We start from the raw sequence: 26,015 nt of genomic DNA, 5'->3' as shown, positions 1-26,015 counted from the left end.
TTCACAGTGGTGAGCAACTCCAGAATATTTGTCAAGAACAGGCTATAAAAACGGATTGAACCAGAAGGGGACACAGACATGGGAGCACACTGAAACACTGGCATCCATCCGCTCCACCATCCATAAACCTGAGTGATCACATGCAAGTGGCTGGATGACAGCACAAGCATCTAAACCTTTATCTAAAGAGGAACATTACTACAGCTATAGTAAACAAGTGAATTTTCAGCCTAGAATTGAAGATAGTGTGTCTGAGTTCCAAACAGTTTCTAGAAGATCATTTCAGAGTTTGAGAGCATTATAAAATAAAGATCTTCACCCTGCTGAAGCCTTCTGAATGTTGATAGTACTGTGCTGATGTGACACATGTTCTGGTTTTAGTAAGGACTCAAATTGCAGTATTCTGAACCAGTTGAGGATTCTGCTGGAAAATTCTGACAATAGTGCATTTCAATAGTCTAGCCTTGAAGTAATAAAAGGCATGTACTAATTTTTGTGTGCCATACAGGGATAAGGCATTTCTTAGCTTGGCAATGTTACAAAGATGTAGAAAATGTAGTAATATTACCTATAAGTCGACAGGCACTAGGGTTTGCAGAAGGTAGTGTTGCAGTCACACAGCTCCAGGGACCTGGACGTTATGGGTATTCCCGCTCCAGGTGACTGTCTGTGAAGAGTTTGGTGTGTTCTCCCTGTATCCACATGGGTTTCCTCCAGGTGCTCCGGTTTCCTCCCACAGTCCAAAAACACACGTTGGTAGGTGGATTTGAGACTCAAATAGTGTCTGTAGGTGAGTGAATGTGTGAGTGTGTGTGTTGCCCTGTGAAGGACTGGCGCCCCCTCCAGGGTGTATTCCCGGCTTGTGCCAAATGATTCCAGGTAGGCTCTGGACCCACTATGACCCAGAACTGGATAAGCGGTTACAGATAATGAATGAATTTTACATTTTAGGCATTTGGACCCAAAAGGAGAACCTCTGTTCTGTCACAACTTAGAAGAAGTTAGTTATGTGACATCCAGCATTTCACATTATTTAATATAAGCTTGTAATCAGGTGTGGCTGATATGTGCTTCACACAAAAACAAGAGGATGTACCTATATTATGACTGAGATTTAAATCATATGTAGGCAGGTGGTGTTCTGAGATTGCTGAGGTTTGAGGAATGATATGTAGGTTTTCTATGCTACAACCTAGTTTCAAAACTAAGCCAGGGCAGTTAATCTCAATGCTGGTCCTGGTGGGACTCTGCCCTGCATTGCTCAAAGATTCTTCTACTACCAGCACACCTAATGCAACTAAAGAGTTAACTAATAACCCCTTCCAAAGTTATGATGAATTGTCCTCTGCAGCTGTAAGGGGAGCCCACAAGCAAAAACAACAAATCCTACCTATTGTTCCTTTAATTTGAAAGCAGATAATGTTATCATTCATTATCTGAAATCGCTTATCCAGTTCAGGGTTGCGGTTGGTCCAGAGCCTTCCTGGACTTATTAGTGCACACACACACAGGGCCCTTCACATGGCAACACACACACTCACTCACACCTACGGACACTTTTGAATTGCCAATCCACCTACCAACATGTGTTTTTGGACCATGGGAAGAAACCCACTCAGACACAGGGAGAACACACTAAACTCCTCACAGACAGTCACCCGGAGCAGGACTCAAACCCACAACCTCCAGGTCCTTGGAGGTCTGATATTTGATGTTCTGTGTCTCACTGAAACTTCTGAAATCTGAAGAGCCTGCTGTACACATCTTCATCTGAACAGTGTACATAAGGAAGCGGTAGTGGTCCTTGAGAACTTCACTGCATCAGCAGAGATGTTTGTCCCCATGTGGCGAAAGATTGCCACAAAGTAATCACGCTGCTGCAGCTCTGAGGGAAGCAGCCTGGCGACATCCAGGACATGGGCACCTGGGAAAAAAGGAAAGCATGATTTAATTCCTTAGAACTCAACACTTTCAGAGATTTCATAAAATAATTACTAATGCAGAATATAATCTTATGCTTTATGCATATGTGTAGGATTTGTCTTAATCTCCTTTGGTTTATTAATTCTTTCTGATAATATGCAGAGATTTTCTGCTGCATGTTATTTTGCTCCAAGTGATATTTACCACTAGTGAACATACATATTGTCACTGACCAACGAATTCCAAAATAGTATCTGTACAACAGAGAGGAAAAACCTTTACCTTCAGTGGAAGTCACTGTAACAATATTTTATTTCAAATAATTTTGGAGCATTTCTATCGAACCATTCATCATGACTTTTCACACGATGTGGGGGACAGCCATGTTAAAATGATACATAGCGTTGATATGTTTCATATAATTTTTGTAATATTAAAATGGTGGTAAATCTGAAATATCTGTATATTTCTACCAAACAAATACCAAAACTGTATCCCAAAACTTTGTTAAACGACCTCTTTGGCATTGAATTCATAACAATTTATAATAGGACCTATAATACTGATACTGAAGAAAATTTAACTCTTAAAATCCACAAATTTTCTAAAAACAAGAAGAGTGATTTCATGACCATTCCTCTCTCCTTAGCTATAAATGAACAGATATCCTTTTAAAGCATTTTAGGTTATGTCAGTATTTATGCTGTTGTTTTCAGCTGATGCTAACTGGCTAGTTAGCTCATTGGATGCTTAAACTGTACCCATAATCACTCTCCTGAGATAAACTTTACCAGTTACGATCATTTTAATGACATTTTTAAATTTTTAACAATGGCAGCCTGTCACATCAATCCAGTATTAAAGCCAGTGCAAAAAATACACAGATGTGTGTAAATGCAGATGTACAGAGAGCCAACCAGAATGCAATTTGGCAGAATCTTGACAGTGAGGTCAGATCAGCGCACTGAAGGTTTCAGACTCTGTCTGCTTCTGGGTGGAGCGTCTTTGGCTGACACTATGGGGTATATGGCACAGTGAAAGAACCCCAGTCCCAAACTCAACTCCCTGTCATTTCACTCCCCAAGGACCCTCAAAACCAGGGGTAATTAAATAAGGATTGGGAGGTGAGATTATGGACCACACCGGAGTGAGTGAATATGATCAGTAAGCTAATGTGCAGGTTATGTCCTCTTAATATGCACGGCTGTACAAATGTGCTGGTTTATTTTTAAAAACAAACAAGATATCAAAAAAAAAATAAATAAAATAAATAAATTGCATTCTAGCCACAAACTCACCCTTTCCTCTAGGAGCTGTCTGAAATAAAAATGTCTCTTAAAAAAGTGGCCCTCAGTTTTTGACTCTGTACTGAATGTATTTCCACAAAAACAATAAAATTGAGGTTTATACAGTTTAGTGTTTACGAGTTAAACAAAACCTAATACAATTAATGATTACTACCTTAATCTCACATGATTTATATCTTTACATAAGGCAAACAGAACAAGACTCCAGATTTTATTGTTCATTTAGGTCCATTTTTGTGAACTCTATTTAAATGAGTACATGGTGCTGCTAAAATAAAAGTAGCAGTACTTTTTGACCTTTTCAGTACATTTTAACAGCACTATGATAATACTGATGACTTTGATCATAACAAACAAACCATTAATACACACTGATTCATGGTGAATTAAGTGTGCAGAGCTATATTCCCACAATTGGTTGGGCCAGTGCATGACACTGATACAGCAGGTCACTTAGTATCCCGGCAATTTCTTATTTATTTATTTATTTATTTATATAAGCATTTATGAAGATCATTTTTTCAAATAAATAAATAAAAACAAAACATAACATTATTGTTGGCAACTGTGCTTCTAAACTGGGACTGTGGTTTTTGTGTTTCCTGCATTTACATGGTAAATACCCCAGTCATGCATATATATATATATATATATATATATATATATATATATATATATATATATATATCTTACTGTTAGGATGTACAAGTCACAGAAATATGTATTAAATAGTGACAGAGGCTTTTTTTTAAATTTATACACCAATCACTCACCAATCCACCTACCAACGTGTGTTTTTGGACCATGGGGAGAAACTGGAGCAAACCTGGAGGAAGCTCATGCAGATACAGGGAGAACACACCAAACTCCTCACAGACAGTCACCCGGAGCGGGACTTGAACCCACAACCTCCAGGTTCCTGGAGCTGTGTGACTGCAATACTACCTGCTGCAACACTGTGCCACCCAATTGAAAATATAATGATTTTAAATTCAAGAAGGGCAGCATGGTGGCGCAGCTGGAAGTGACCCACTGCGACCCTGAACTGGATAAGCGGTTACAGATAATGAATGAATGAATAAATTCAAGAAAGAAAAAAGTAATTCTGTACTTTCAGAGGTTGACTTGTTTTATTAAGCTGGCATGCTTACATATATGTAAGACTTTGTCAAGCTCTGGTATTATACACTAAAATGAATTTGTCAGCACCGTTACAAGCTAAATTTTTGCGTTATTTCCTGGGTACTCAATCTTAATCTCAAAAAGTCAGAGTGGGTTCAAGTTTTCATACCAAACAAGAGCAGCACACCTGATTCCACTTGTTTAATCAGTCATAGTCTTTAAACAACTGATCACTTGAGTTCCTGCATCCGGCATGCTGCAACCTGCATCCACACCTGCCCTTTGTACAAAACACTGAATGAGCCTGCTTTTATGAGAGAAAGCTGAAGGACTCATGATTACAGACAGCTTTGATGCAGGACTGTTTTGTTGCAGTCCTTTTGGCGAAATGTAAACAAATCTGTGGAATTCAGGGGATTTACAGTTTGGGAACACACTTGTACCCTAGACAAGATGTTTATAATATCAGTGAGTTTAGAAGTAGCCATATACCTTCAGGTCTCCAACTTTATGCTCTTGTCATAGGAAGCAATATTCGTAAGTTTATCATTTATCCAAGAAACAGCCGCTAGTCTCCTTGCTGAGTTTATCTTTGTGGAATCATTTTACTGTGCTTGTATTTACCCAAGTTTAGTGCTGTCACTGTTTCACAAGTGTATTAATAATGTTTGATGTTATCTGATTTGACATTGACAACACTCCATTAATGGTCCACTGGTGGCATAGGCAAAAATCATGTTTGCATGTTTAATTGGACATTTAAAGTGGAACAGAAAATTCAAATAAGAAGCTTGTGAATAACGTCAATACCGGCTCATAAGTTAACCCATTTAAAATGGAACTTTAAATACAAAAATTGCTTATAAAAGTAAACATTTTTCCCAATAAAATGTAACTTTTAGGTGTAAGGGAAAAATCAATAAGAACGATGACATCAGCCTCGTCTAGTGAAACATTTAAGTTGGAAATGGACAGTCAAACATCAAACTGGTATGCAGGAAAAACAATGGTGGCTCTTTGCCTTTCGCTAGCTGAGATAGATGGTTTTGTGAAATGAACACTCATGTGTAAACAGTTTGACTATGGCACATTTTTTTAGCTTATTAAGCTGCAGAGTTCTTGAATTTGTCTCTTGCTCATTTGTGTAGGTTCAGTTTTCTCACCCTGGCATCCTTTGTGTGCTCTGGCAGAGAACTCTCTCTAGTGTTTTGTAATTGGACTGTGGTAGCCATTTTAAATGTTTGATTGTCAGTATTACAAATGGCCAGTTTATTGTTTATTGCCAGAGCATGATTAAGTGATTAAGCTGTGTTAAATCTGAATAAAGTTTTTTGGCTTATTTGGTATATTTTTCTGGGCAGTGACTCTTGTGGCCCAATATATCCCCTAAGTCATACTGCATGTGTAATAGACAGAAGCATATATTCACAAATTTGACCAAATTCTTGTTTTGTATCAAATTGTTCCTGTTTACACAAAGTATTTCCCACATAATTTTTTTCTTCCTGTTATATACACTAAAAACAATTGAAAAAATATTTCTAGCATAATTTGTACAATTTTAGCCATCCATCCATTATCTGTAACTGCTTATCCAGTTCAGGGTAACGGTGGGTCCAGAGCCTGGAATCATTGTTTGCAAGGCAGGAATACACCTTGGAGGGGGATCCAGTCCTTCATAGGGCAACACACACACTCACGCTCACACCTACGGACACCTGGAGGAAACCCATGCCGACACGGGGAGAACACACCAAACTCCTTACAGACAGTCACCCGGAGCGGGAATATTTCTTTAATGGCCAACACTTTGCATGTTTTACCTGTTTTGACCAGTATGTTTTTCGGTTACCCCTCAGGGATTCATTGAAACAAGAGGGGGAAAAAATCTAATGAGCTAGGTGCTAAAAATTAACATGCTGTTTCAGATTTGACCAGCAGTGATAAAAAAAAATTTAATTCCACCTACCCCTCCAGGCTTTTCTTACTTTTGAATATATTTGATTTTTAATTTACATTTTGTTTGGTAGCTAACATAAACAGAAGGCTGACAGTGGGGACAGTTTTAAGCACCTGGGCTTTCCCCTCAAGCTCCAGGTTCGTTTAGGTCAGGGGTTCAACACTTTGGTGTAGGGGTGTAGTTTTGAGAGCAGAATTGGGACACACCTCAGCCCTTTCAACTCTGTCCGCTTAATATCTGCTTAACATTATGCACTAAACATTAGTGTTTTATTACAAGGTCTAAAATATACATACATACATACATACATCTTCTTTTCCGCTTTTCCATTTCAGGGTCGTGGTGGCAACAGGGCGAGCAAAGAAGCCCAGACGTCTCTGTCCCTTGCAACATCCACCAATTCCTCCTGGGGGATCCCAAGGTGTTCCCAGGACAGCCGGGAGATATAATCCCTCCAGCGTGTCCTGGGTCTACCCTGGAGCCTCCTTCCAGTTGGACGTGCCTGGTATATCTCCAGTGGGAGGCGTCCAGAAGGCATCCTGATCAGATGCCCAAACCACCTCAACTGACTTCTCTCAATGCAAAGGAGCAGCGACTCTACTCCAAGCTCCTCCCTAGTCACTGAGCTCCTCACCCGATCACAGAGAGTACGCCCAGCGACCTGTCGGAGAAAGCTAATTTTGGCCGCTTGTATCCGCGATCTTGTTCTTTCGGTCATTACCCAGAGCTCGTGACCATAGGTGAGAGTGGGGATGTAGACTGACCGGTAAATTGAGAGCTTTGCTTTATGGCTCAGCTCTCTCTTCACCACAATGGTGCGGTACAGTGACCGCATTACTGCAGACGCTGCACCTATCCTATGGTCAATCTCACTATCCCTCTTCCCGTCACTCGTGAACAAGAACCCGAGATACTTGAACTCCTTCACTTGGGGCAGGTTCTCACCCCTTACCTGAAGGGAGCATGCTATCTGTTTCTGGGAGATAACCATGGCCTCAGACTTGGAGGTGCTGATCCGCATACCGACCGCTTCACACTCGGCTGCAAACTGCTCAAGTGAATGATGGAGGCCTCTGTGCGAAGAAGCCAGAAGAACAGCATCGTCCGCAAAAAGCAGAGATGCCACCTCCTGAGCTCCTCGATGGAAGCCCTCCTGCCTCAAGCTACGCAGCGCCACCCTGTCCTTGAATATCAGGAACAGGAGTGGAGATAAGGCACAGCCCTGACGGAGTCCAATGCCCACACTGAACAAGCTTGACTTACTACCAAGGATGCGAACACAACTCAAACTCTGAGAGTACAAGGATCGTAAGGAGCGACCCTGGCACCCCATACTCCTGGAGCACCTCCTACAGAATCTCTTGGGGAACACGGTCATATGCCTTCTCCAAATCCACAAAGCATGTGTAGAGTGGAGTAGCAAATTCCCACGCCCCCTCAATCATCTGTGAAAAAGTAAAGAGTTGGTCCATAGATCCACGGCCAGGACGAAATCCGCATTGTTCTCCTTTCCAGCATTTTGGCATAGACTTTCCCCGGGAGGCTGAGAAGTGTAATGTCACGATAATTGGCACACTTTCTCTGGTCCCCTTTTTTGAAAATAGGAACCACCACCCCGGTTTGCCAATCCAAAGGCACCATTCCCAAGGTCCATGCAATATTGTATAGGCATGTCATCCAAGACAGCCCCACAGTATCGAGTGCCTTCAGTAACTCTGGGCGAATCTCATCCACTGCTGGAGCTTTGCCACTGTGAAGCTTTTTCACCACCTCAGTGACTTCAGCCAAGGAAATGGAATCTGACCCCCCAGACACTTCTGGCCCTACCTCCTGCACAGGAGGCATGTCTCTCTGGTTAAGGAGTTCCTCAAAGTGCTCCTTCCAACGCCCAACAATACGCTCAGTCGAGTTCAGAGTTTCACCATCCTTGCTGAGCACAGTTTAGACCGTGTCCGCCCTCCCCCTCCTGAGTTGTCGGAGTGTTTTCTAGAACCTCTTTGGGGCCGCCCGGAAGTCATTCTCCATGGCCTCTCCAAACTCCTCCCATGCTCTGGATTTTGCTTCAGCAACTGCCACAGCTGCAGCCTTTTTTGCCTGCCTGTACCCATCCGCAGAATCGGAGGTTCCCCGAGCTGTCCATCCGGACAGTCATCTGCCAGCTTTTCCCAGCACACCCTCACTATACGTTTGGGTTTACCAGGTCTGTCTGGCAGCTTTCTCCGCCATCGGATCCAACTCACCACCAGATGGTGATCGGTTGACAGCTCAGCCCCTCTCTTTATCCGAGTGTCCAAAACATACGGCCTCAGGACAGAAGACACAACCACAAAGTCGATCATTGACCTTTGGCCCAGAGTGCTCTGGTATCAAGTACACTTATGAGCAATCTTATGTTCGAACATGGTGTTCGTTATGGACAAACCATGGCTAGCACAGAAGTCCAACAACATCACACCACTCGGGTTTAGATCAGGCAGTCCGTTCCTCCCAATCACTCCTCTCCAGGTTTCCCAGTCATTGCCAACGTGAGCATTGAAGTCCCCCAGTAAAACAATAGAGTCAGTGCATGGAATCCCCTCTAGAACTCCACTCACTGCCTCCAAGAAGGCCGAATACTCTGAGCTGCTGTTCGGTGCATACGCATACACAACAGTTAAAGTTTTCCTCTCTGCAAGCTGGAGTCGCATTGAGGCGACCCTCTCGTTTACTGGGACAAACTCCAGCTGTACAGGCGCCAGCCGGGGACTTGTAAGTATTATGCGTTTAACATTTAAATGTTTTCATAAAAATGTAAACTTTTCAGTGCCTTTTTATGGCATACATTTTGGGCCAAAATGTCTTAATTCTAATGTCTGTACATGTAAAAATATTACGTGTCCAGATGTAAAATGTCTATGTGTTGGAGTGAGATGCATTTCTTTTATGTGTACAGATGCTACATTTTTGCATCTGTAGAGGTATCTTCCTACAGTTTAAAAGACAATTATGAAGAGCCAATTTGCAGAGCAAGTAAACAAACTGTACAAGGTCATCTACAGGCATTAAAGTGAAGATGAAATTGGCCCTATTTGCATGCCATACCTTTCATGATCACACAAGTTTTCCCATGTAAATGAGTCACTTGAATGTTCAATACAGTATCTTCAGTTTGGTTGTTTTTGAACAGACAATAACAGGATAAACATTCCTGTATTGGCTGTTTATGTACCCTTCATAGATCCATTCATGAGTGTCGTCTGTTGCGGACTTTTGAGAAGGAGAGGGGTGTGTTAGGTGCATGGGGGTACTCGTGAGCACAGTTCTTGGGAGAAATGATAGAATTGGGATACCCTAGAGCCTTGTACACTTCAGCTGGCACACCCAACAGAAAGGTGCGAGTATTGGTATATACAAGGGTTTGGTGATTCCACTGACACTCACTAAAGCTGGTCATTTAACATTTATCAGCTGAAATATAACAATCAGAAATATAAACACAGCATGCTGCATAGCAGTACTCCAGGACTAGAGATGTGCACCTCTTATTTAGGCAATACATATTTTGCTCAAGAGAATGTTACACTTAATAAAACAAGGACATTTTAATAATTACTTTTCTAAATATTGTTTGCTGCATTTTGGTGGTAGTATGATTTCCCACTTTTAAAAGTTGAGTTCCTGAGCACTTTCTGTTTCAATTCCCATTAGTCTGTCAATTTAGCACTTCTTTGTGTCTTGCACAAAGTCCTATGGCTGTAATAGTTACATGTTTCCATAAAACTAGGCTAATTAATGTTCTTTGTAAACTCTGAATGCTCAGTGCTACAGTAATTGGAAATTTGCTCTTGAGCTTGAGTAAAACTGCAAAAGTTTAATTGTGCCTGGAGGGCTTTTTTTTTTGTAATCCGTCCACTACAATCAAGATGCCAAAGATTAGTTTCTATGAACAGCTGCCATAGCCACTATAATGAATACAATATATATATATATATATATATATATATATATATATATATATATATATATGGGTTTTTTTTTTTTTGGTTGTTTTTTGACAGTTACAACAGAGAAGGCTGGATGACACGTCTGTTTACATCTGTGTGGTGTCTGAAATGAACTTTACATTTGGGATTTTTCTGTAATTTTTCTAAAATTGTATATGTTGAATTCCCCTTTGTCTGAAAGTGAATGCACTTAATTGTCTAAAATTCCAGAAAGCAGAAGCTGAATTAAGTTTGAGTTAATTGAACTTCTAATAGACCTATGAGGCTGTTCATCATTTGAGTCAGCAACTTGCCCAACTAATGAACTCTGGGCCCTCATGATTTTTCCCTGTGGGGTTGAAAATTACTTCTATTGCTCTTCTGCTGTAAACACAAATGTTCGAAATCTAATGCATTCTGTAGCGCCGTACATGCCAGTGAATCCTGAGTAGATCATTAAATTCATCCAGTCATTGATTAAACCCCTAAAAACACATCCCTCCTCAATTAAATTGTACATTTAGAAGTTGTGTGTGTGTGTGTGTGTTGGGGGGGGGGGGGTGATGGGGGAGTACCCCTTAGGCCTTAAAAGTGACTTTCATTCAGAACTTGATCTATTAGTCCTTTCTTCTGTCCCTCCACTCCTCAGCTGCTCTCCTGAAGTCTGAGTTCCTTCCCTGCAAGTTGATGGGATTGGTTTCTAAAGCTTTTGTTATCAGAGACTCAGTTTAAATTAAACTGTTTGGTTAACCTGGCTGTGCACACAGTAGTTTCAAAGTGAAAAGGCTGTCATAGCACTGACCACCTATTGTGCATGATGCATCGTCTAGCATTTATTAAAATACGCTATATGCACATGTTAACAGGGTAAAATATGTACCTGGAGGGGGCGTTAAGAGAGATGTTGCTAGGTGTAAGCAAGATTAGGGTGTTTCTTGTGTAGGTTCACAGTTAAATATGGTAAATAATGGAGTGTGGTGTGGACAGGTGGTAATTTTTCCCTGTTTCTGCATTTGATGGCATTCTAAATCATTTCACTCCACTACCTTGCATCACTGAGCTTAAAATATTGGCTACTTTAGTGAACTTCTCTATTCTGTATTCTCATGCTTGTGTGTACCTTACACATATAGTCAAGCAAAACTTTAAATAGTTTATTTTAGCTTAACTCTTGACAAAGGTTATTTTGTTAATCACACTATTACACCCTTGATGTATATCTATTTAGGATATATAGGGAAAAAACAAAGCATTTTATATGTCCAGATATAGGTATCCCACAAAATAGGATATCTGCCATGTGACTTAAGTCCAAAAGAATGCCTGTCCTATAGGGAGTTTAAGGACATCTCAATATCCCCCTCCCCGTGAGTGTTCAGCCTTTGCATATGATTTCAGGCAGGTGTGCCATTCAGTGGAGGCCGATATATTTGTCTGTGGAATGTCTAAATGGAGTTAAAGCATAAGATATCAATGGTGTAAATAGTGGTGGGTCAAACCATATTTCTTTGAACCACAGGCATCAATGTCAGAGCTAAAGGAGCTTTAATCGGAGCTGGAAGGGCCGAGCTATTCTTCAGCAGGCTCAGCCACTTCCTGTGTCAGGAAAAGTGTGTTGTCATTAGTGACACATTTTGATTGATGGCTTGTGCTGAGAGCAGAGGAGGCTATCACTCACAGCACTGAGCATGCTCAACTGTTTATTAATCTCATGGCATTTTGTGTCTAAACTCATAACAGGAGAACAGCAAAGACATGATTGTAAGAGCTTCGAGAAAAGAAATCAAACACTAAAACGTGATCTACGCCTCTGAACATCCGCCGCTGTACCAGCAGAACACACCACACACTCACTCACTTGCATCTCCAGTGGCCTTGACTCTCAGAACTGCACTCCTTTCAGAATTACCATTGAACAAACGTGACTTTAGATCATAACAACGTGCTAGCTACAGTCCTGTGGAAGACTTTCCACATTTCATTTTTGCATGCGTCATATTAAATGGTTTCATTTCAAAAGTTAATAAGAAAAGCACGTGAGAACACAACTTTTAAAATGATCATTTAATTTTTTGAAGGACAGATTTCTTTCAACTTTTTATTCAGCCCTGTGTATTTGCCCCTGAAATTATTTTCCTGCCTAATGTTAAGCCCTAACAGCTACAAACTCTGCATTTAAGTGGAGTCTTTCAGATCCTCGAAGAGAAATTAGTAGGGATTTCAAGCCTGAACATCATGATTCCCATTATCATCCCATCATGATTCCACTTTATCTGAGTGGGGTTCAAGTGTTTTGACACTGGGCCATTCTAAACCTAAATATTTGTTTTGAGCCATTCAGAAGTGGAATTTGTCTTGTGCTCAAACTGTTCATCAGGCTGATGGAGCAGTTCCCTGCAGAATTGTCTGGTAGAAATCAGAATTCTTGGTACAATAATTTATGGTTGGGTTTCCTGAATATTAAAATTCCTGCAATGTAAGATTTACTAACAAAGTTACCAAAATTAGGGTTGAAATATTCCCTAGTGTTTATTTAAAAAGGGGACAATGTCAGAAATTGCAGCAAATTGTGCAATTACTTACAGTCATGTGAAAAAGTTAGGACACCCCATGAAAACCTTTGTCTTTTTGAACATATGGACATATGAGCTTCATTTGAACAGTACTGAGAGATGGAGCTCATAATAAACAAAAAAAAAAAACTGCACAAATTACAAACACAAGTTGTAAAATTTAATGAACAAAAATGTCCATTTCTTGTGAGGAAAATATAGGACGCGCCTACATTTATTACTATTTAAAATGTCTATATTTAGAATCAGATGCACCACATCAGCTGCAAATGATTAGACCATTGTTAAAGAGGACATTGCAGAATGCTCTTATTTAAACCTCAGACATTAGTTTGATTTGCCCTTGATATTTAAAGAGATCACTGAGGCCATCAGATAGAAGGATATAGATGTATATGAGTCTGAGAAAGGATGTAAAAATTATCTCAAAACAATTTTAAATTATGTTCCGGACAATAGAATGGCTGATTTCTAAGTGGAGAACATTTAAACCACCTGCCAACATGGCGAGGTTAGGCAAGATGCATAAAGAATTCTCCAACAATCCTAAAATGTTATCACGGGACCTACAAGTAGCTCTTACAACAGTTGATGTCAAGGTACATGCATCTACCATCAGGAAATGACTGCACAAGGAGGAAACCCTTGCTGTCAAAAAGACATCAGGGCAAGACTAAAGTTTGCCAGAAAGCACATAGACAAAGACCAGGACTTCTGGAAGAATGTGCGGTGGACAGATTAATCCAAATCCAAATCCATTTGGGCACAGTAACAGAAGATGACCAGCACAATATTTGAGCACAAGAACCCCTTACCAACTGTGAAGCAGGGAGGTGGAAATGTCATAGTTTTTGGCTGCTTTGCTGCAGCAGGGCCTGGGAAGCTCTCCATCATAGAATCTACTATGAATTCTTCCCTGTATCAGAGGGTGCTTGAGAAAAATGTGAAATTATCAGTCCAAAAACTGAAGCTGAAATGGACATGGACCATGCAACATGACCATGACCCAAAACATTCCAGTAAATTCACAAGCAATGGCTCAAAAGTAAGAAATGGAGAGTTCTGGAATCAAATCAGAGCCATTTAGGCTCTTAAAATGGCATTTAGCATGCTCTTCCAGCTCTGACCAGCAAGATGTGGATTAAAAAAAGATTTAACCAGATTAAATAAAAAAAGGGGTTGCTGTTCCAGCTCTGTATAGTTATTTGTCTCTCCTTTGGCTGTAGGATGGCCTGTTTGCTTGTAAAAATTTGTGGAAGAAAAAATATTAGCGTACAAGCGATGATAGAAATATTTTTTTCAACTGTTTTTGGAGTGTATAACAAAAAAATAAATAAATAAATAATAATAATAATGTGGAACTTAGTCTCACGAACAAGGAACATACATTAAACTTTTTTATTCAGGTTGACCTTCAGGGCTTCCGTGCAAGTCAATTAGTCAAACATTTTAATAATGAGCACCAAATGGCTTAATTTTACTGCGACAAGGGTACCCCAATTTTCCAGTTGATTTTGCATTGGTACCTAGAGCTGCATCTGCATATTTTTAGATTATAGTGTGACTTTTGGCCTGACCATAGCTGCCTTGAATTTAATCTAATTTTGGCTTGATATAGTGTTTATTGCATTTTGTGAGAGATGCTTAGGAATTATGTAAATTAAGCAGTTGTCTGCATCATCACCTTATGCAAGATTTTAAACTTCTAGATGTTTAAACTCAAACATTATTTGGCCATATATTAACTTATTAAGCATTAATGTAAAATTAGCTTTAGTTATATTAAACATTTTTGCTCAAGTTGTTCCTTGTTTGACCATGTCACCATTCTTCGGAGGCCAAATGTATAAATGATAAGGCAGACTGCTTAATTTTCTGCAGGAATATTGCCGCTTTGTCTTTGTACATTTGGGCCAAAGACTTTCTCTGAACCACAGACACTGAAGTCAAACAATGCATGACAAAATTCTGGCTTCAAAATGTGTGGTCACTTATTTTGTTTGAGATACTACAAGACGTGAACCACCTGCAAAGCAAATATGAAGCTGGACATTTTCCAGTGTGAGATGGAGTGAATGCTAGTAACAGGAAGAGAGGGAAAAAACAAATATAAAAATTCTTCAACACCTACAATGAACAAACATCCCATAAAATCTCCAGGTTTGGTTCCTCTCAAACAATGTGGCAAAACACCCTCGTCAGGTAGGCAAGGCATTTCTTTGTATCTGTTGTTTGGGCTTTTAACTTTCCAGAAATAGTGAGACATGGAAAGAGACAAAGAGAGAGGTGTAAAATAACATCTCTATAAATAAATGAGATCCTGTCACTGAGTTGATAATAAGAGCTGGTGCAGGCACGATGGGGAAATTTCTACACAAAAGGATTTAAACTGACTACATACAGTGTTTTACCTGCAGAGGGGTCACACTTCTTCCTTGACACCTCAGACTTTCACATGGAGTAACACCACATACTTCATTCTTCAGGGAATTTTGAGGAAAACATCAAACAGCTAAACAACATGACTAAAACCTAATACACATGGGACTTGTTTTATATGAGGGGGGTAGAGTAATGCCACTTTACAATAGGATGTTGAGTTTTGTGGCAGTTTCAAACTAAATATTAAATGTCTGTATAAGAAATGTTTTATTTAAGTGAAAGTAGAAGTTAAAACACTAGTCAGAAACATTATAACTTGTTTATAGTAGTTACAATACCAAATACCACAGGCTTACACTCTCAGAAAAAAGGAACAGTAGAGGTACATTGTCACTAAAGTTACAGTGTAAATGTGCCATTGGTTTTAAAATCCAGTTGTGTTCTTTAATAGTTCATTACATTCTCTTCTCCAGAAATGTAAAATAACACTATATAAGTCCTGGAGATGAAACAGGGTACACAGTAAATTCACCAGTGTTAAATCAACACTATTAGTGTTAAATTAACACCATTAGTGTAATAATTTAACATTCACTGGTGAATTATTTTGTGTATAATTTTGTGCCCGAGAGGCACTTTTTTCTTTCTTTCTTTCACTTCCTCTCTCTCTAGCTTGTTGCCTGTTCAGCCAATGGGAGGTTTGTTGCCCCAGACTGCTGTCGTGATCCTCCAACAGGATGAGCTGTTCACCTGGAAGGGGCAGGACTTCTTGAATATAAAGTCACCAAGTGGAACCAAGGGGAGCTTTTTGGTTGTGTGATGTCTGGATGCTGATAGCTTATGGTTTGAGTCTTGTAGTTGCTAGCTTATGTTTACAGATGTTGCTGCTAGTTGGTTTAATGATCTTTGCTGCTAGTTTAGGTTGAGATATTACAGTTGCTGTTATGTTTGTTGAAGTTGATCCTGCTAGCTTGTGTTAGAGGCCTAGTTGTACTGCTGCTAGCTTAGCTTTATCCTAGCCTCACTTTAGCCATTTTAAACTGCCAGATTGTTCTTCTCTCGTTAATCTCTTTGTTTTACCACCAATAGTGGTGTGGACAGGCAATTACAGGCGCCTATCCATGGTAGTAGAAATCCTATGTATATATACACTAGGTAAGGTGGTGAGTGCCACATTAGCATTTTTGGGTAGGTTAGCTTTATTTGTTAGATAATATGTTTTGTTTATTTTCTTTGGCACCATCCATTGTTCATCCATTATTAGTTGGCTGGTTTTAGCATTTGCAATAGTTTCCAATGACTTATATTTCTATGTTACTGCTAAAACTATATTTGCACTGTTGCATTCTTAAACCGTTACCATACTACCACTGCTGCTTTATTAATTTGGCTTGTCAAAGCCAAATTACTGTTCTTCGAAATCTTATTATTATTATTATTATTATTATTATTATTATTATTCTATTCGCAAAATGTAAAATGCTACTCCTCCTAGGGTTTTCATGCTACAACCGTGAAACTTCACACGGTCATAGATCCTATGCCAACTCGGGTTGCTTGTGCTTTTTGGAGCGATCCGACTTACGGATTCCGGAATACGAGCTTCCAAAGTGGGAATTTTTCCCATAGGAATGCATTGGCCAAAATTTCAACCTGCTCTAACTCGGTCAATTTTGAAGCTACGGACACGGGATTTCACACGGTCGGACCCAGGCCCACCGAGACCCACCACATCGAACATCGGACCTCTCGCACTCATCCGTTCCGTTTAATCACTCCTTCAATATCCCTCCATTCACTTGAATGGGAGATGGTTAGAGTGCGTGACATCATCGTCACTCTAGCTCTGGCCAGGAAAGCCTTTTTTTCAGTTTTCAGCCGAACATTTCCCCATAACTTCCTTATACTTTCACCTAGAGACTTCATTTAAATTATAAATGGTAGGGAAATTTCCACTTTTTAGCCCCTGTTAATATGACAACATTTGAAAATACGGAAAATAATTTTTCTCCTGTATTTAACTCGTCATAACATGCTCAATTCTTACTTAATCTGCATATTTTTTATACCATATTGATCCCCAGACTCTCCTTGTCGCAACGGTATATACGGTTAAGTGATGTTGGGAAATCTTTCCGAGCTATAAGCATTTGTTCGGAGGGTGGGTACGCTCCCATAGGAACCCATTCAAATTATTTATTTTTCTTTTTCAATTTTCTGCCGAACATTTCACCATAACTTCCTTATACTTTCACCAACAGACTTCATTTAAATTTTAAATGCTAGAGAAATTTCCCCTTTCTCAAACTTGTAAGTATCAGACCATTTGAGAATACCATTTTTGAGTTATGAGTTTTTGTTTGACACTTGGGAGGGTTTTACTCCCATAGAGCTCAATGTATTTTAAGAGCGGCTCGGCACGCAGATTTTCAAAACTTTGCATGTTTTTAACTCGTCATTACACCATCAATTCTCGCTCAAAGTGCAAAAATTTTTACACCATCTCGAGCACCAGACTCTCCTTGTCGCTACGGTATGTTTCGTTCATTTTTGGACCTGGAAAAGTTTTTGAGATATTTGAGGTTTTTTGGAGGGTGCCCCACCAGTCGAAATTCATTGAATCCTGAGTCTGTCAGTTGTGTTCTGTGAGCATGCGTGTGAGAGACAGACAGAGGGGGGAGGGGCAGAGGCAGAGACTGAGGGGGAGAGCTGTGAAGGACACAGCCAGTCTCTAACACTTTAAAGGTCATTTTTAAGGGAGACGTCTTAATTATCCAGGGTTTCTTAAGGTGGAATTTTTTAAGGTGGCAATAAAAATGTATTGGTGGTCTTTTTAAGGTTTTAAGAGTTATTTGAAGTGGTCATTTATTTAATGTGGAGGTCTAATTTAAATAGGAATTTTTTTAAGGTGGACTTTTTTTAAGGTGGACTTTTTTTTTCTTTCACCTTTCTAACACCTATAAATATGAAATCATTTCACGGTACAGATTTTGAGTTCTGAGTGTTTGTTCCGCAGTAGAGAGTGTCCCAGGCCCCCATAGACATCAGTATATTTCTTGACTGGGTACCCACACTTTTCTTTAAAATATTTTTGTGTTTTTACACTGCCATAACACCAACAATTCTTGCTCAATCTACACAGTTCCTGCACCAAATCAATTGCTACATGGTTAATTTTCATACAGGAATAACAGCATATCTCACTCACTTAAGGACGTCACAGATAAATGTGGATTGATTCTTAAGGTGGAATTTAAAATTCCAGCAGCAGTTTATTGAACAAAGTAGTCTAATGAAAGTCTTTTTAAGATGGTAGGGTCTTTTTAAGGTGACCATTTATTTGCCAAAGTCATCTACTTAATGTGGAAGTCTAAATATAAAGGCTGTTTTTTTAAGGTGGAATTTTTCAAGGTGTTCTGCAAAATGTAATGGGAATCTTTTTTAATGTGGTATTTATTCTTATGTGACAGTTTCTATAAATTTTAACGTCATAGCTATTAACCAGCATATAAGATAATGTGGCAACGATATTAGTAATACGTGACAAGCCAAATTCAAAGTTCGTTCACGAACTTTCCCCCTCTAGTTGTACTTTGTACTTCTCTTTATTTATTTAGATAAGCTGAAAAGAGCATTCTGTTGTCTGGTTCCCTCACTTCCACATTCACCACATGCTCCATGTTACATCCACCCCTTGAAACCCACAATGTCATCTTACAAAGGAGAGGGTAGGGCATAACCAGCATATTCATTCATTCATTGTCTGTAACCGATATCCAGCTGTGGGTCGCGATGAGTCTGGAGCCTACCAGGAATCATTGGGCACAAGGCAGGAACACACCCTGGAGGGGGTCACCAGTCCTTCACAGGGTACATTCACACTCTCACTCATACCTATGGACACTTTTTTGAGTCGATAATCCACCTACTAACGTGTTTTGGACCATGGGACGAAACCCACACTGACACTGGGAGAACACACAACACTCCTCTCAGACAGTCACCCGAAGCGGGACTTTAACCCACAACCTCCAGGTCCCTGGAGCTGTGTGACCGCAACGCTATCTGCTCCGCCACCGTGCTGCCCTCATATGAAATCAAAATAACTTTAAAATGCAAATATTTTAAAATATTGTACAATTACGCTCTTATTAAATGTACTGAAATGTACCCTTGAGTGTACCACCACAGTGAAATGTTTTCTGATAGTGTAGGGTTTCAGCTGCATTACAGAGTAATAACTCAAGTGTGTGAGTGGTGATTCAGTGAGATTTTCAACACTAATCTGTGCCTTGCATGGCATAAAGCTTTGTTCAAACCTCAAGCCAAGTTTCATTTGTTAAATCGGAGTTTGAGATTGTAGGGTTATACAGTTTGTTAGTGTGACTACAATGATTGAATGATTGAATGATAGTTAGGCCTGGCGCAATAATTACATTATTGACTTATCGTACAATACGAATCAGTATTTTTTCTGTCCTCAGTGTTGCCCATTGTGTTTACTTGTGTATTTGTTTACATAAGAATGACTAATACCAATATTTTTTTAAAAAAGTGGTTTAATTGTATTTAAAATAGTTAAATTGTTAAATTGTAATTTTGTGTTCTTTAAATTGTTTATATTTCAATGGTCAATATTAATTACAAGACTTATTCTCTATAATTTAATTGCTCTTCAAAATGGTATAATTCAATTATTATGCTATTATAATATCAATATATTAGTGGCATAAAATGGTCTTAAAATGACAGAATGACCACAAATTGCTATCGTGACATGCGTAATCATATTAAAGTTACAGGTATGAGAATGATAAGGGCAGGAAGACAAGATGTGCCACATACTTGGTCACATGTTATTTTGTAATGCCAGCTTGTAGAAAACTTCATGCTTACATTGTGTGAGATGTGAGTGGGTAAAGGGTTGTTCAGTTATCTGCAAAAACCACGTACACATCCCTACATTGTGCTGCAGGTGTCATAATCAGATGTTTGTATAGATGTCTGCCATTGTGGATTGTTTCTCTCTGGATGGATTGTTTCTCTTTAGAATCTGCTCACCTTTGGTGAAGAATGGTATATTTAAGGGGGTGAGGGAGGGGCAACTGTCTGTATGTGGCTGAAGTTTAACTTGTGTAAGTTTTTTTAACTGTTTGAATTGGCACAGAAACTCATTTGTAACTCAGTTTGTACCGGGGCCGATTTTTTAAACCATTTACAGACACTGGGGTTTTGTAACACATTAGACCAGTTTCAAATGTGCAGACAGACTGGAGAGCTATTTATATTAAGCTCTCACCTGCATGACTCCTAAAATTCAGTGCATTATTTTGGTGCAGAAGCCATAGATTCATCATCTGCACAGTAATCTATTCAGGAAACATAGAGCCAATTGAGACACAGCCTGCATCGTTCTGCTGGTGCTGGCTGATGACAGCACTAAGCGCATGTGTACAGGCAAAAAGATGCACAGAATCCAATCTATCTGTTCACACTCATGGCATATGCCCACAAATCAGATATATATCTAATCTAGGGCCACATATTAAAGTGAATTCATATCCAAGTCAAATCTGATTTGGAAAGATTGTTTTTGCAGAAATCAGATCTGTGCCAAAATGAGTCACTTCAACCAGGTGATGTGAGCATAGCCTTAATTGTATGAATTTAGGAGAAAGCAGAAAGGGTTGGGGATGTTTGTTTCCTGATCCAAAACTTTACAGATGTAGAAAAAAGGAAAAATGCTTTTTCAACTTTGATCTATAGCTGAATATTCATTCATTATCTGTAACCGCTTATCCAGTTCAGGGTCGTGGTGGGTCCAGAGCCTACTTGGAATCATTGGGCACAAGGCAGGAATACACCCTGGAGGGGGCGCCAGTCCTTCACAGGGAAACACAGACACACACACATTCACTCACACCTACAGACACTTTTGAGTCACCAATCCACCTACCAACGTGTGTTTTTGGACTGTAGGAGGAAACTGGAACACCCGGAGGAAACCCACGCGGACACGGGGAGAACACACCAACTCCTCACAGACAGTCACCCGGAGCAGGACTCGAACCCACAACCTCCAGGTCCCTGGAGCTGTGTGACTGCGACACTACCTGCTGCGCCACCGTGCCGCCCTATAGCTGAATATTTTTCCCATAAATATTCTCTTTATTTTTGTTTATATAGATGTTTCAGTATCAATCCCTTCAACTTTCTTTCTCCAGTTCCCACCTCTTTCCCTTTCTCATAGTTTTTTTATTTTGTCTCACTTTCTCTGCCTATATATTTGTCTGTCCTCTCTCCATCTTACTCTGCCCCTCCTCCAATTTCTCCCCTTTTCTGTCCTCCTTTGTTTCTCTTTCTTGTTCTGGTTATCATATTCTCCCCCACTCTCCGAGTTGCTTTACCCTTCTGGTCTTTTTCTCTGAATATCACTAACTACTTCCCTTCCACTACACTGTTTTGACAGACATTCATATTAATTTGGGGGTAATTTGTTTTCAGTGGGGTCTGGACAGTATTACTGTGATACAGGGTTGCAGGATAATAGTTTTTTGTTACCTGTCAATCATCTCAGGACCTTGGTAGTTCATGCACTGAAGGTTCACCAACTAGAGGAATACAGGGAAATGTGTAGGAAAATACAATTCAATACAGAGTGGTAGGAGGTATTGTAATACAGTGCAATGTTTCCTTTTCTCATTTTTGAGCTTCTTGTTGTTGTTTAAAAAAATGTGCCAGAATGAATCTATTTAATTTATGTTGATTTAAATAAGTCTTAAGTGAAATTATTGTCAAATTATACTTCACATGTGAAGTGTGCATGAGTTTTCAGATCCTTTCAGCTGTGTGTGAGGGCTCATTAGCGTCTAATTAGACATTAAACTGAGATTTGTGTACCACTACAGAAGTTACTAATCCTGACAAAAGGATTGAAGGATCGTGGTCATCAAGGAGAATTGTGCTAAAAGTCAGCAAACCTGAAATGCTAATATTCTCTCATTTTAAAAAAAACTAAAGATATTTGATATAAATATCTAAGTAACCTATCAACATAAAAAGAAATAAAATATAAGATTTGGATTGCCCACTGTCCTCATACTTGAATATTAGTGAAAGTATTCAAATGTTGTACATGGGACCTGGAGGTTGTGGGTTTAAGTGTTTAGGTGTTTGGTGTGTTCTCCCCGTGTCTGTGTGGGTTTCCACCGTGTGCACTGGCTTCCTCCCACGGTCCAAAAACTTACATTGGTAGGTGGACTGGCAACTCAAAAGCATCCGTAGGTGTGAATGAATGTGTGCATGTGTGTTGCCCTGTGAAGGACTGGCGTACCCACCAGGGTGTGATCCCGCCTTGTGCCCAATGATTCCAAGTAGGCTCTGTACCCACTGTGACCCTGGACTGGATAAGCGGTTGCCACCGCTTCTGCTTGCCACAGTGTTGCTAAAAGTCACTTCTTGGGCCTTCTTTAGCTTACTTTTGGTTTGTCATGGCCAGCACAGGCATACGTTTGCCAGAAGTGGGCCAGACCTTATTTTTTTGACATGTGGGCAAAATTTGCCTTTTTAAAAAAAATACATGGGGCTCCTTTGGTTTACATATAGTTTGCTGTTACTTACATTGGGCCAGCACTGCTGCATCTTTTCCAGTAGCAACCCACATCTTCATGTCTGTAGCATTCTGCAAAGGACATTGGAGAATAATTCCTAAATGAAGGCTTGAAAGATAATTAGCTGGTGACACAAAACCATGCAGGCTGATTTCATCCAAGCAGCATCTCGAGTACAGACTTGTTCACATTTTTTCCTAGTGTTAATCTCAGCAAAATCATTAACTTTCTTTAAAAATAGCTGACATATCATGCCTTTTTAAATTTGTTCATTGAATATGTTTTACATTTGTCTGTACTTTAACAGAATATGTAATATAAATAGAGTTGTCTGAACATTTGCCTGCAATTCTATGCCACTGAAAGATTTGGGTCCTACTGCGGCCCTAAACCTCCTTCCAGACATTCTAATGTTTTTTTGTAATGAGTGTTAATGGTGGTTGGTGGTGGAAGTAGGAGGTTACAGTGATTATCACTAGCCAGCAGTGAAAGCAATGATACATTTAAATGTATGTGGTAAAATAGCACAAACATTGGAAAAATATTGATAAGTGTGTTTCACAACAGCACAATCAAATGTTACCTCTGTCCACTTCCAAGTTGCAACACCAAAGCAATAATTTTAACAGCTGTATTTCTACAGCTGTTGTCTGAAATATTCGTCACAAAAGATCTTGACATGCTTTTGTTCTCTGCTGTTAAGTGTGTTTATACTGTAGGATCTTATTTTGTGCTGTTTATATCACTATATAACATCTATACATCCTTTGTGACGGAGCATTTGGGTGAAACCATTGAGTCTAATGAATCACAGGATTTATGAATATAAAACAGACTGCTTGGGGATCCCACGTTTTTCTTTCCTTTTTCCAGAATATGACCTGCCACTCATTCCAACTTCATGGCAGTTATGGTCAGATGACTCAAAATAGGATTTGTTTAAGCAGTCATTCCAAAATAGAATACTCTAGTTTCTACTGACTCTACACAGTTAGACTGGACGTCAGCTAACTCATGGACTATTTAGCCATATCTGCAATCTCTATAATTGTCACATTACACTCACCAAGTCATTGTCATTTATTCCTTCCATGTTCATTACTGAGCACTTCACTGAGTCAAGTTTTTCCTCTGGTAAGGTGTACAGTCAAACATGTGGTCACCTGCTTATTAAATATTCCTCTGAAATCAATGGTATTAAGTATTTCACCTTTGTTGCCTTAATAGCTCTATTCTACTCTACTCTTCTGGGAAGAATTTGAACTTCATTGGTAACGTTTCTTTGCAGGTTTGATTAAATTCAGCCTGACGAGGTTTAGGAAAGTCAGGTAATTCTGGTGTAAACCTTTTTATTAAAGCCTACCTGTAATAAAAACAAAAGGTGTTTCCTCAAATGTTATCAGCCATTGAGGCATTTAATCAAGACAGAGTTTAAAATAATGTTGATGTTTTCACACTTTATAATGAGCAGTGTCTGTATTATCAGCTAAACCTGAGTGCTAAAGTCCTGACTATGTAAACACTGAGAAATATTCTGAGAGACAACTCCTGAGTTTTTACTTTGTTTCAGCCACTTTCTTTGACTTTCACTGGGGGATATTCTGTAGTAAGTTGAGCCTGAGTCGCAAGACACACTTTTATCGGAATATCCCAGCAAGTAATGGGTGAGAGGATTATGTCTTTTAGGTTATGTCTGGAACATTTTGCCATTTTGAAATCCGCCATATTAGTTCAAGGGCAAGTTTTCCAATGGTTAAGGTGGTCATGTAGCATATTAAATACATACAATTTTGACCCTGTATATATAGTCACATTGGAATACACCCTGGAGGGGGCACCAGTCCTTCACAGGGCAACACAGACACACATTCACACACACCTACGGACACTTTTGAGTTGCCAATCCACCTACCAACATGTGTTTTTGGACTGTGGGAGGAAATCAGAGCACCTGGAGGAAACCCACGTGGACACGGGGAGAACACACCAACTCCTCACAGACAGTCACCCGGAGCAGGAATTTAACCCACAACCTCCAGGTCCCTGGAGCTGTGTGACTGCGACACTACCTGCTGCGCCACAGTGCCAAAAGTTATTAGTTAAGTTAATTTAAAGTTAAAGTTAAAACTTATATTTATGAATGGACATAGAACACAAATTTCACTTGGAACCAAAGAGATTTTTTAAATAAACCAGGCTTGGACAAAATGGATGAAACATAATACTGTACAATTTTGCAACTATGTCAATCAGCATTATGTTACAGAGGATCTATAATACTGTAAAGAATGTGTAGGTGCATAGTTGTAGGTTCATGGTTTCAAGTAGACGTTTCTTACTAGTTGAAGGTGATTAGAAAAGAAATTGTTGGTATTGCTGTAGCACTGGCAGTGTGGAAGATGTGGGACAAAGGTTTTGAACCAATAAAACACTGTTTAGAGCAGCTACAATTCTTTTGAACAGAGGTAATTAAACATTCTATGGGGATTATACAGACTGTGTACACAGCTGAATGTCTGTCACAATGGGTTCACCAGCTGAATTCACTCAATATAATTGTTGTTTACTGCTGAACAATGCTGGAACAAACTGAGGGTGCCATAGCAGTATATATTGCAATATGAAAAATATATAAGATTTCTGCCCCTGAATAGCTTTACTTGGAAATGTTGAAGCATTATAGAATGACTGGGAAATGAAATGAGGGTGGCACAGTGATGTAACAGGTAAAGTCACTATTACACAGCTCCAGGGTCCTGGGGTTGTGGATTCAATCACTGCTTTAGGTAACTGCCTGTGAGGAGTTTGTTCTCTCTGGGTGTAAGACATGGTATGTGTATTGGCTGTGTGAAAGTGTCCACTGGTGTGAGTGGGAAGCCATGTGGGAATCAACCCAAGCTAATGACAACTAATCAAGAATTATCATGATTGGGCATTTGCTATGCGTTGAGTTCCTCTTTGCACAACCTCTCTAAATCTTCCACAGTCCTGGGTCTTCTCCTATGCACTCTCCTCTTCAGCTCGCCCCACAGGTTTTCTTTTGGGTTGAGGTCTGGGGACTGAGATGGCCATGAGAGGAGCTTGATTTTGTGCCTTGTGAACCATTTTTGAGTAGATTTGGCTACATGTTTATGGTCATTATCTTGCTGAAAGTCCCAGTGACGACCCATCTTCAG

General features: G+C 39.6%; 1 long non-coding RNA gene across 1 annotated transcript in view; it reads right to left on the bottom strand.

Moving 5' to 3' along the window:
- Positions 1 to 1,790: 1,790 nt before the first annotated feature.
- The window catches only part of LOC136701821 (uncharacterized), a 38,968-nt gene continuing 14,743 nt past the window's right edge, over positions 1,791 to 26,015 (bottom strand). Inside the window, exon 3 of the long non-coding RNA XR_010803869.1 lies at positions 1,791 to 1,924. This is a non-coding gene — a long non-coding RNA (uncharacterized lncRNA). The remainder of the gene's footprint in view (positions 1,925 to 26,015) is intronic.

The sequence above is a fragment of the Hoplias malabaricus genome, chromosome 7 (assembly GCF_029633855.1).
Source record: "Hoplias malabaricus isolate fHopMal1 chromosome 7, fHopMal1.hap1, whole genome shotgun sequence".
Classification (NCBI taxonomy): Eukaryota; Metazoa; Chordata; class Actinopteri; order Characiformes; family Erythrinidae; genus Hoplias; species Hoplias malabaricus.
This window is presented reverse-complemented; position numbering and strand designations above follow the sequence as displayed.